Here is a 9,935-nt window from a genome sequence, read left to right as displayed (position 1 = left end):
TTCGATCAAAGCCTCTGCCGACTTGTGAGAAAAGACTCTTAAATTTTGGCCACCAGCAGACCGACACACCATCATTCATCTTTTCACTGAGTGCGCGCAAGCCACATTGTTCTGGAAGGAGTTTCTGGATTGGGCCTCGGGCATGGTGAACTCAAAATTATCGCTTTCAATAAAAGAAATTATGTTTGGCATTATTAATAACGATTCTAAATTCTGTTTAGCTCTCAATCATTCAGTCATTATAGGAAAGTATATTCTTTACGTAAAAGCTCTTAACGGTAAATTTTACATCTTTAATGAATTTGTTTCCCTAGCTCGTGATAAAATTAGTCTAGAAAAATATATTTCTTGTACGACTGGTCGCGAAAATGATTTCAGAACAAAATGGTCTGTTTTTTTGTCTCTTTTAAACACGGTGTGAAATTCTGTTTACTTAACTGATTGCGCTCCCATTTAGTTATCACTAATGTTTTTACTGTGTTTGATTTCTTTTTTGTCAGCTTCAAGTTGTAGTTTTCGTTGTTATAGATTGTCTTTTGTGAATGTTAACTGTACGTGTGTACGTTCAATAAAGTTGTATTGGAAAAGAAAAAAAAAGAAAAAAAGAAAACAAATTATCCCAAATAGCATACAATGACATTAAATGGAATGAAAATAAAGCTCTCCGGAGCAAAAAAATCAAAAGCTGATTGGAACAGATAGGATTAGGAGAACTCTGGATGAAAGTACACTATGCGGACATAGGAATTGTAAACATGATCAGGCAACAACTTAAGGATATCGAACTACAAAGATGGCTGAGTGAAATAAATAACGACACCAGAAAAGATGCTAACCAAAGCAACAAAATGAGAACCTACTGGTTATTCAAAACGATGGACAATTACAAATGTGAAGATTACCTACATCAGGTCACCAATACGCGACACAGAATAACTCTAACAAAACTACAACTGAGCAACCACAAATTAGCCATAGAGACAGGACGTTATTCGAGACTGTTTAAGAAACCTGCAGAGAGAATTTGCGCAATTTGTAAAAAAGAAGTGGAGGACGTATACCATTTTCTAAATATATACCCTGCTTACCAGGAAAAAAGATTTTCGTAACTAGATTATTTGGAAAAAGAATATAGAATAAAAATAAGCAGAATGTCACTCAACAAAATATTTATGTTTCTAATAACCCCCCCCCCCCCCAGTGGAAATGCTAAAACACAAAAACTAATGGCAGAACATATATTCAAATGCATTGAAAAAAGGAAAGGGGAAGACGGTGAAAAGTAGATACTCTAGGACTTAATTAATTATTAACTTATTGGCCATATATAGTTAGGAATTTTTTGTTGTTTGTGATTTTAGTTATTTGGAAATAGTTGATATACTATTTATTGTATAAGACTCCAAATAAATAAATATGTTTGTTTGTATGTTTGTATGCTCGTAGTCTCGCTTAGGGGTGTAAATTTTGGATTACAGTTTCACTTAGGGTGTTCTGGGCAAAACATTATTATATGTAACGTGCACGTGAAGATATAATATATTTTGTCAGTTTGTTTTATTTACTCAATTCATGTAATCAAAGTTTTTTATAACATCAATTCCTAAAGAACATTGTAACAAGATGGTCTCTTTTGGAGGTAAAAAAAATGGAGGGCCCATGCCCAGGTTGGTCTCCGTTAGGGATTTAATTCAAAATTTCTGACGGGCATCCCTTTCCCTTTCATATGGGAGTCTCCCCGGGCCTTGTACACGAATATACATTGTTTGTATTTGGAGCAGGCATTTGAAACTTTACCGGAGGAAATGAAGCTTAGTACAGAGATCCTTGATAAAATATTCGCTTCACAACTTGAATTCGTCTTTTTCCAAGCATACAGTTGCTTGGTCGAATATAACCATGCTGTGTTGTGTTACAGCTGTATGTCTTTGTAAAATTATCGACAAATCAGTCATGGGTTAATCTTTTGTTTTCTGTCCCACGAGACTTGATCCTCCACCCAATTCTCGATAGCTTTTTCCCGATACTTGATTTTCAATTCGTGCAGGAATCAAGAATCGCGAATCGCGTCAAGAATCAAAAGTCGCAACGGACTGTCAACTTACTTTTGAATGGTACTGAAACTGTTTGAATGGTTGATTCACTGATGAAATAATGTTTGATTGATTACCTGAGTGGCTTGATTGATAACGAACAGGCTTATACTGTTTGAATGGTTGATTGACTGACAGGCAAACTGTTAAATTTATTAACTGACAGGCTCACTTTTTGAATGGTTGATAGGTGGACTGATGGACTGACTGACATTTGTTGATGTAATTGCAATTTTTTGTTATTTTTCTACAAATTGCCCATACAATTCTCACTATCAATTTAGCAACAGATAGTCAGTATGTTAGCCAATTATATTGCAGAATTTGTGATTATAATTATTACTCTTCAGTACACCTTGCTTTTGACTTAGCATTTTAATTATCTTTAGAAGCATAATACCAGTGATACCATTGCATTATAGAATGTATTTGTACTTGTAAATATTCATGTAAAAATCTCCTTTCTTGCTTTATAGGAAGCAACTACCAGAATGGTAGCCTGATGGAGATTTGCATTAATGATTGTGGAGTAGTGTTGGACACTAGATGGGAACAAATCAACTGGCTGGATGACATAACATACACCAAGTTAACAAGGCAAGTGGATAATGGAGAGGGCAGACTGGAGGGCAAACAAGACAGCTGGCTGGGCAATGGACAGGGTAAACTAGAGCTGGCTGCTGGATGACATCACCTAGTACAAGAGGTGTCAATGGAGAGGATGGATTAGACGGCAAGTGATATGAGACATCATGTGTGCCTGGTTCAAGAGTTGGGTTGTGGATTGAGGAGAGTCTTGCAACACCTGGTTTGTATTGTGTGATAATTGCGTTGACTAGAAATCTTAATTAAAATTATCTTACCATTAGTATCTATATTAATAATAACAATAATACTTTTCTAATTCCTGATCACAAAAATGATTTAAAAAATTTCTGGCCCTGCCCAGGAGGCCTGAATGTGGGGTACAGCTGGCCTGGGGTTTTCCTCCTAGGAGCTAGTGGACGTACGGGGAGGTTTTTCACCCAGCTGTTGTTCCACAACCCCCATTCACTCAAGATTTTCTTAACAAAAGAACAGAACTTTAATATTATAGAGCATAAAAAATGCACGTCAATCGTTTAATTACCCAATTGTTGTATGACTGAAATAACTTCCATATAACATGTCTGTAGGTCTGGAGTCCAATTTTTTTTACATTGAAACCTTTTCAAATTTCCAAAATCTTTGCAAATATTGATATGATCTCTGGGGTCTATTAAAAAATTTTTCTGGGGAACAGTGGAAACTTAAGAAATTATATTTAAGGATTGTAAGGGGGGTTGCCAGAAAGTAGTCTGAGATGTCAAGAAATTTTGATTGGCTTTTATCAAGAAAAAAATTATTTTGGGGGATCTTCATTATTGTAGGTTAGGTGAATTTTCAAAAATTTATGCATGTAGTCTCACGTTTTTCAGTCATGTGATAATTTGAAAGTAATTCCTTGATTGTCAAAAAAAATTCATTAGTAATACACATTATTTGTCCAGTGTGTGTGCCACCATTGTACAAACAGAGGCCATTGGGAAATGACAATAATTTACCAGCATTTTTACATTTGGGACTGTTTTCATTGAATAAATCACTTCTATACAAAGGATTGTAAAGTTTTGATCTTTAATTGGCAAGTCATTCCTAGACACATGTTTGTACAACCACTTATTGATAAGGTTTAAAGCTTTCATCACAAGATTCCATTGAGCAGTGGTTTTATTTAACGTAACATCTTAGTAGTAGCTTATGACTGTAGCAATAGGAGTCAAACAATCTCATAAAACTTGGTTAAGGTTAGGGTCACATTTCAAGGACAGGTTTTTGTTTCATTATTTTGAGCAGTAAATCAGTCTGACAATTAAGGGGGGAGGACACTTGTGAGGTTGCTGTTGGAAGGTTGCTGTGGTTACCTCCTTGTGCCTTCCTTGATAACTAAACATCCTTGAAATCAGTTTTCTAGGCATTAATTCCCATGCTCATCTATTAGTGATGAATTTAACAATCAACCAAAGTTTTGTTTCTTTCCCCTGGAGATTTTAGTAGGAACGTGTGGGTCTTTGGGGGGATTTTACAGGGAAATTACGCACTCATAGAATCATTTAGACTATTATATCCAGGAACCCAGTGCCATATTGTTCATTTGACACACGAGTGGTCACATCAAGCTGCAACTTCATAATTTTTGCCTTTTCAAACTTTGCTGAATTAACTTTGTTTCATATTATGGCTGATGATAAACAAAAGTTTCATGCATTTCTTGAGCAAGAGGAGAATAGAACCCTAAAATAGAAAAGATTTCCAGGGAATTCTTCAAAAATTCAAGTTGCAACGAGAAAAAAAAAGGAGCCAGATATTAGTGTCTGCTGTGAGTCAGAGAGAATTTATGTTCCTTTGTCTCTCCAAGCTCTTGTTCAAAGTATCAATTATTATTTCCAAGAAAATAGAGTAAGATTTTGTGCTTTCTGGAACCAGAGTCATGGATAGGATAATATGTTATTGCATCATTTTACTATTAAGGAAAGCATGTCAGGTCTTATTAATGAAGGTAGGGAAAATGACATACTGGTATTTTGGCCTGAAATAGAGTAAAGGTACCCAGGTCACATGCTAGACAATAATAATGTTATCATAATTCTACAATAGTTACCTTTCTTCAAAACATTAAGGTTACCACATTTGTCAGCACATCAATTAGGTTACCACATTTTTCCCGTTCGGTTTGTCAGTATTCTTTACTGCTATGGCAATTTTAATTAGAGGGTTTACACACTGCGTTTCCTCAGACGTCATTTTACGGGGTAGCAGGTAAAGGCATTGCAGAATGTGAGCTGTTTTCTCAAGTTACCTGTTTAGATTCCCTTGCCGCTGAAAACTGGTAACCTTGTTTTTTTAACTGCTCATTGGAATCTTGTTTAACATCACTGGGAATGCTAGGTGGGATCAGATGTTTTCATCATTAATAATCAATAATTGATCAATAATTAATCAAAAATTATTGACAGTATGTTGAAATCAACACATTGCTACCAAAATTTCACAGATTTGAAGGATAGGCATTTTCTGCCCTCCTGACAATTAAGAGCAACACTACTTTTTACTTATTCAAGTAATCTGGGAAAAAATCAGCTTCAGGTCCAGGTTTTCTCATGTTAAGATAGCATAATGTTGGTAGCACTGTGTTGTTCCTGTTTTATAAGCAAGGTGAAGCAGCTAGAAACTGGAATGTCAAAATTGGATAAAATGATTTATTCTTTTTGATGTTCTCTAGGGTAAAAATAATTTGCTTGGGCGGTACACAAAGTAAATCCCAAATTTAGGACTGAAATGCAAAAGATTTAGTTTTTGTCACAGGTCTTATATAATCAGGATTCAGCCCGTTGGTACTCTGGGAGTAATTAAGGGAATCATATTTAACTTTGAAATTGTTTGCTTTAAAAACTTAGTTGTTACAGTTGGGTGGGGATGTGTCTACTTATGCTTCCCTTGGTTATAATATTTATATTATCATCTTCATCATCATTATTATTATTATTATATTATTATTATTATTATTATTATTAATTTTATCATTTATCATTAGACCATTGGCACAATTGCTTCATCCAACTGCAAACTACCAGAGGATTCTTTAGTTATTCAAGGATCCTTTAGTTATTTTTGGGATCACTGAATCTAATTATGGAAGCTAGTGGAATTAATAGGATTTCTGGTAGTATTTTGTAGTCAAGTGAAGCCGTTGTAAACATTAATGGTCTATTAAAATCCTATATTATTTACATAGCAAATAGCAAGCCCATTAGCATCACAAGTAGGACTTTTTACAGGCATTAACTAGCATTAATTAAACCCTCACAAGCATAAATCATTTATTGCTAAAGACTAAGTGATTCTGTATTGGCAGTAAAAAAGGGGTCAATTTAAATATATTTGATTGGACACATACACAGACAAAAATGAGCTTTAGGGTTTAAGTTCACTATCCCATACAACATACTACAAGGCATAAGTTCTTGCTGCCTCTGCCTACTAAAAATCAAACAGGAACCAAACGGAAATAATTTAACAAAACCATAAGGTATTGAAAAACTGTTTTTCATGCAAGGTTAACTTACAATAACACAAAGTACTGGGTGTCATCTCAGTGCCATTAATAAGGTTAGATTTCATCAAAGACGTAATATTTATTTAATACTGTTTAAGGTCATCACTGGTCTGTTTTTTCATCCCCAGCTTTCATCTCGTGCAAATCTAGAAAACAAAGTAGCACCTAATTTCACAACTTATACAGTTGCAGCTTTGCAATGGTTTTACCATTGGAGAACACGAAGAACTTTTAGAATAGCTTTCAAACATCCTAGCAACATTATTCAAGAGAGCATAATTAACACTGCAGGCTATTAGTGACCATCATATTCTCTTAATTATGTTCAGATCATTATTTTATAATGCTTGTCTATATTTCTTGGTGTTACATAAGTTCCCTGCTTAAATATCATGTTGTTATTTAGTTGTTGTTTTTTTTACTCTAGGTTTTTGCTTCTTAGCAGTAAAAAACTAGTAAAAAAATTAGGGTTATAAGTAATTTTTTTGGAATTTTACTGTAACACCAAGTAATATAGGGTTATTATGTTTTTAAAGTGCTAATGGGCTTGCATTTTCTACTTAAAATTTTAGCTTCTTATTTAATTTCAGATCTAAGGTGGCACACTCACAAGATTAGGAGCCCATCACTTGGGAAAGTTCATGTTTAATCTAGCCAACCTCGCTCCTGCTGGGCTGTGGAAGCTCTGCCTCTGAGAAGGTGTGAATTCTGATGTCCTCTGAGATATTCCAATGGAGAAATCCTGGGAAACTTTATCCGATCTTGTAATTCATGCTGGGGGCAGTTGAGCACTTGGAAGATTTGGCCGTTTGTTCTCAAGTGGGGAGGACAGTGTGGAGGAAGGTGAGAGTTTGCTTCTTATGTTCTTGGGGCTTCATTCATTTTGTCATAATACTACCCACACCTTTTAAAAAAAAAAAAACAGTAAGGTGCTTGTCTGCAATCAATATGTCTGGGAATGTTCCACTGCGGTAGGATGAAAAACGGGGGTGCTAACATTGTGTGACTAACGAAGTAGGTGAGTGGATGGAGGATTCGAGGACAGAGGACTGGACACTGAATCTCAGTGGTCTGGCGTGGGTGGATTTTTACAAATGACATCAAATTGAGCAGATAGTAATAAAAATCTCTCTAATGGGGGGCAACTGGTAATGGAGTTCTCTTCTAAACCTAAAAATTTCACATCTATCTCAAGCTTGCTTAGGCCTAATAATAAATAACCGTTCAAACCATCGCAGAGGATATATGCAAATCAATTATTATCTTAATTATAATTTCATTCTCATATTTGCGGCTTGAATTATCTAAAACTGATCAGAACTAAGGTTTTATTACATCAACATCTGTTTTTTTTGTCTGTTGTTTTTGTGTCAACTGGAAACAACAGTCAAACAAACGTGGCTGTTGATGTTAGTTTAACTTCTCTTTGATATTATTTAAACCTTCGGAAAGCAAAATAACTAAACCATTTTAATTTAGGATTCAATTATTATCCTAATCATCATTTCATTCTCATATTTCCGGCTTGAATTATCTTAAACTGATCAGAACTAAGGTTTTATTACATCAACATCTGTTGTTTTTTTGTCTGTTGTTTTTGTGTCAACTGGAAATAACAGTCAAACAAACTTGGCTGTTGATGTTTAAGACTAACTTCTCTTTGATATTACTTAAGCCTTCGGAAACCTAGATAACTAAACCGTATTAATTTAGGATCAAATTATAACGATTAAATTAACTTGGTTAAACAGACTGTTGTGGAAGTCTTCTCTATTTCCTTTTTTTGAACGGGACAGAGTAGATTTCCTTGGCTTGTGTGATAAATCAAGTTAATTTGACCTTCATGCTTTAGGTTCGGTTGTAGGCATAAATTTATAAACAACGTTTTATCATAAGAATAGATTCTAGTATCTTCCTTAAAATTTTCAGCTAATTTCATTCAGCAGTGACTTCAATTGATACATTAAAATCGGCTTTCCCATAAAGGACTGGAAGATGCTTTTTATTTATTTATTTCTTTTTTTAAAATTTAAACAGCGCATTTGACTAGTTCCAGTCTTTTGTTGGAAACCTGATGTTAAGTATCCATTCCGGTCACGACAGCTGAAACATCTCTAGGGAAATTGGCTCAAATTACTATTCCGGCAAATTTTCATTATTATGCGGATACTCATCGCGGCTAGCTGCATAAATTAAGACTTAAATCAAATCCAAGTTTTTCCAGCTAACATTTAATTTTACTTTATAGGATAAAAAATTTATATTTCCGCTAATTTCCGTAATGTCCTTTTCCGTTTCGAAATGCGCAAATTTGTCCGTTATTTTCATTAGAAGTAAAAGGATCCAAAATTTAACTTAAATGAAATATTTATTTACAAAGTCGCTTTAGATCTAATCCCTTTGGCGAAATTTGAAGGCGAAATCTATTCGGCACTGATTCTAAATAACGGCATCCTAATTTATAATAGGGCGGGCAAATTTAGATATTAAGAAACATTAAGACCAAAACTCAATCGCGGCACATCGGCATTTTAGGATAAATGATAATAAACGGCGTTAGAATAAAATCTTATTTCACCTAAACATTAATCACTAAACATTAAAATAGGGCGAGAGAAATCCAGCATTAGTTGCTTCGCAGGGGAGAGATTATTATTGACTTGTGCTCTTTGGTGAAGTTTGTTAAATGAAGGTCAGTCAGACCAGCGCGATTCTTTGTTCAATTCTCTGCCTTCGTTTCTGACGGACACCCACTCGAAAAGTGAGTGACACTCTGTAGCACCCTCTTTTTTCTTGTCCGAGTCTCTGGATATTTTCACGATATATTGACTTAGATACGCGTCTTCAACTAAAACAAATTATATTTTTCGCTGATAATTATTTTTGGCCGGTGTGGTATTGTGACATAAATGAATGGGACCCTGAGGGTATGAGGAGCAAACTCTCACTTTCCTCTACGCTGCCCACCCCACTTGGGAACAAACGACTGAATTTTCTAAGTGTCCAACTGCCCCCAGCTTGAATGAAGGGATCAGATAAAACAGACCAGGATTTTAAAGTTGGAATATTAAATGAGGACAGAAGGATGAACACCGACTCGGAGCAGAGTGGAAGCAGCCCGGCAGGGGAAGGCTAGATTATTATTTTTTTTATAATTTTTTTTATTGTAAATTCATGGACAACAGAGACAAGTTTTATTTCTTCAATAAAGTATTGTTATCTTCAGTACCCGTGCCGTTTACTTTGTAATCCAACTACTTGAGTGAACCAGATAAACGCTCTAAAGGCTCGGACACAGCAAAACATTGCGCACAGTTAAGACTTGTTTACACCAGCGACATAAACACAAGCACAAGTTAAGTGCGGAAGTAACAGCACAAGAATAAACACAAACACAGGAGAAAGTACGCGCTGATTCTTTCTATTCTCACCAGTAATTCACGCATTTAAAGCACAAGTACAAGAAAACCAAACTTGTTGGTTTCATTCTTCTTGCGCTTGCTCTTTAATTTTGTGAATTAGTGATGATCAAGAAAAGAATGAGTGTGTTCCTTCTTCCCATGTTTCTGCTTATGCTTTTGTTGTTGACGATCTCACTGAACTCAGTTGTACCGGTTTTGCTTGCGTATATGTCGCTAGTATAAACTAATCTTTGACTTACACCGTTTTCCAGCCAAGCGATTGTTGCATTCAATGTTGTTGCAGAT

At 35.2% G+C, this 9,935-nt stretch overlaps 1 protein-coding gene and 1 long non-coding RNA gene across 2 annotated transcripts in view; one reads left to right on the top strand and one right to left on the bottom strand.

The window, feature by feature from the left end:
* LOC140930304 (uncharacterized) overlaps positions 1-9,535 on the top strand; it is a 16,379-nt gene extending 6,844 nt beyond the window's left edge. The window contains exons 2-3 of the long non-coding RNA XR_012164840.1: positions 2,570-2,901; positions 6,819-9,535. This is a non-coding gene — a long non-coding RNA (uncharacterized lncRNA). The remainder of the gene's footprint in view (positions 1-2,569; positions 2,902-6,818) is intronic.
* LOC140930305 (uncharacterized) overlaps positions 1-9,935 on the bottom strand; it is a 280,280-nt gene that overhangs the window by 56,344 nt on the left and 214,001 nt on the right. The window lies entirely within an intron of this gene.

The sequence above is a fragment of the Porites lutea genome, chromosome 3 (assembly GCF_958299795.1).
Source record: "Porites lutea chromosome 3, jaPorLute2.1, whole genome shotgun sequence".
NCBI classification, from domain to species: domain Eukaryota; kingdom Metazoa; phylum Cnidaria; class Anthozoa; order Scleractinia; family Poritidae; genus Porites; species Porites lutea.
This window is presented reverse-complemented; position numbering and strand designations above follow the sequence as displayed.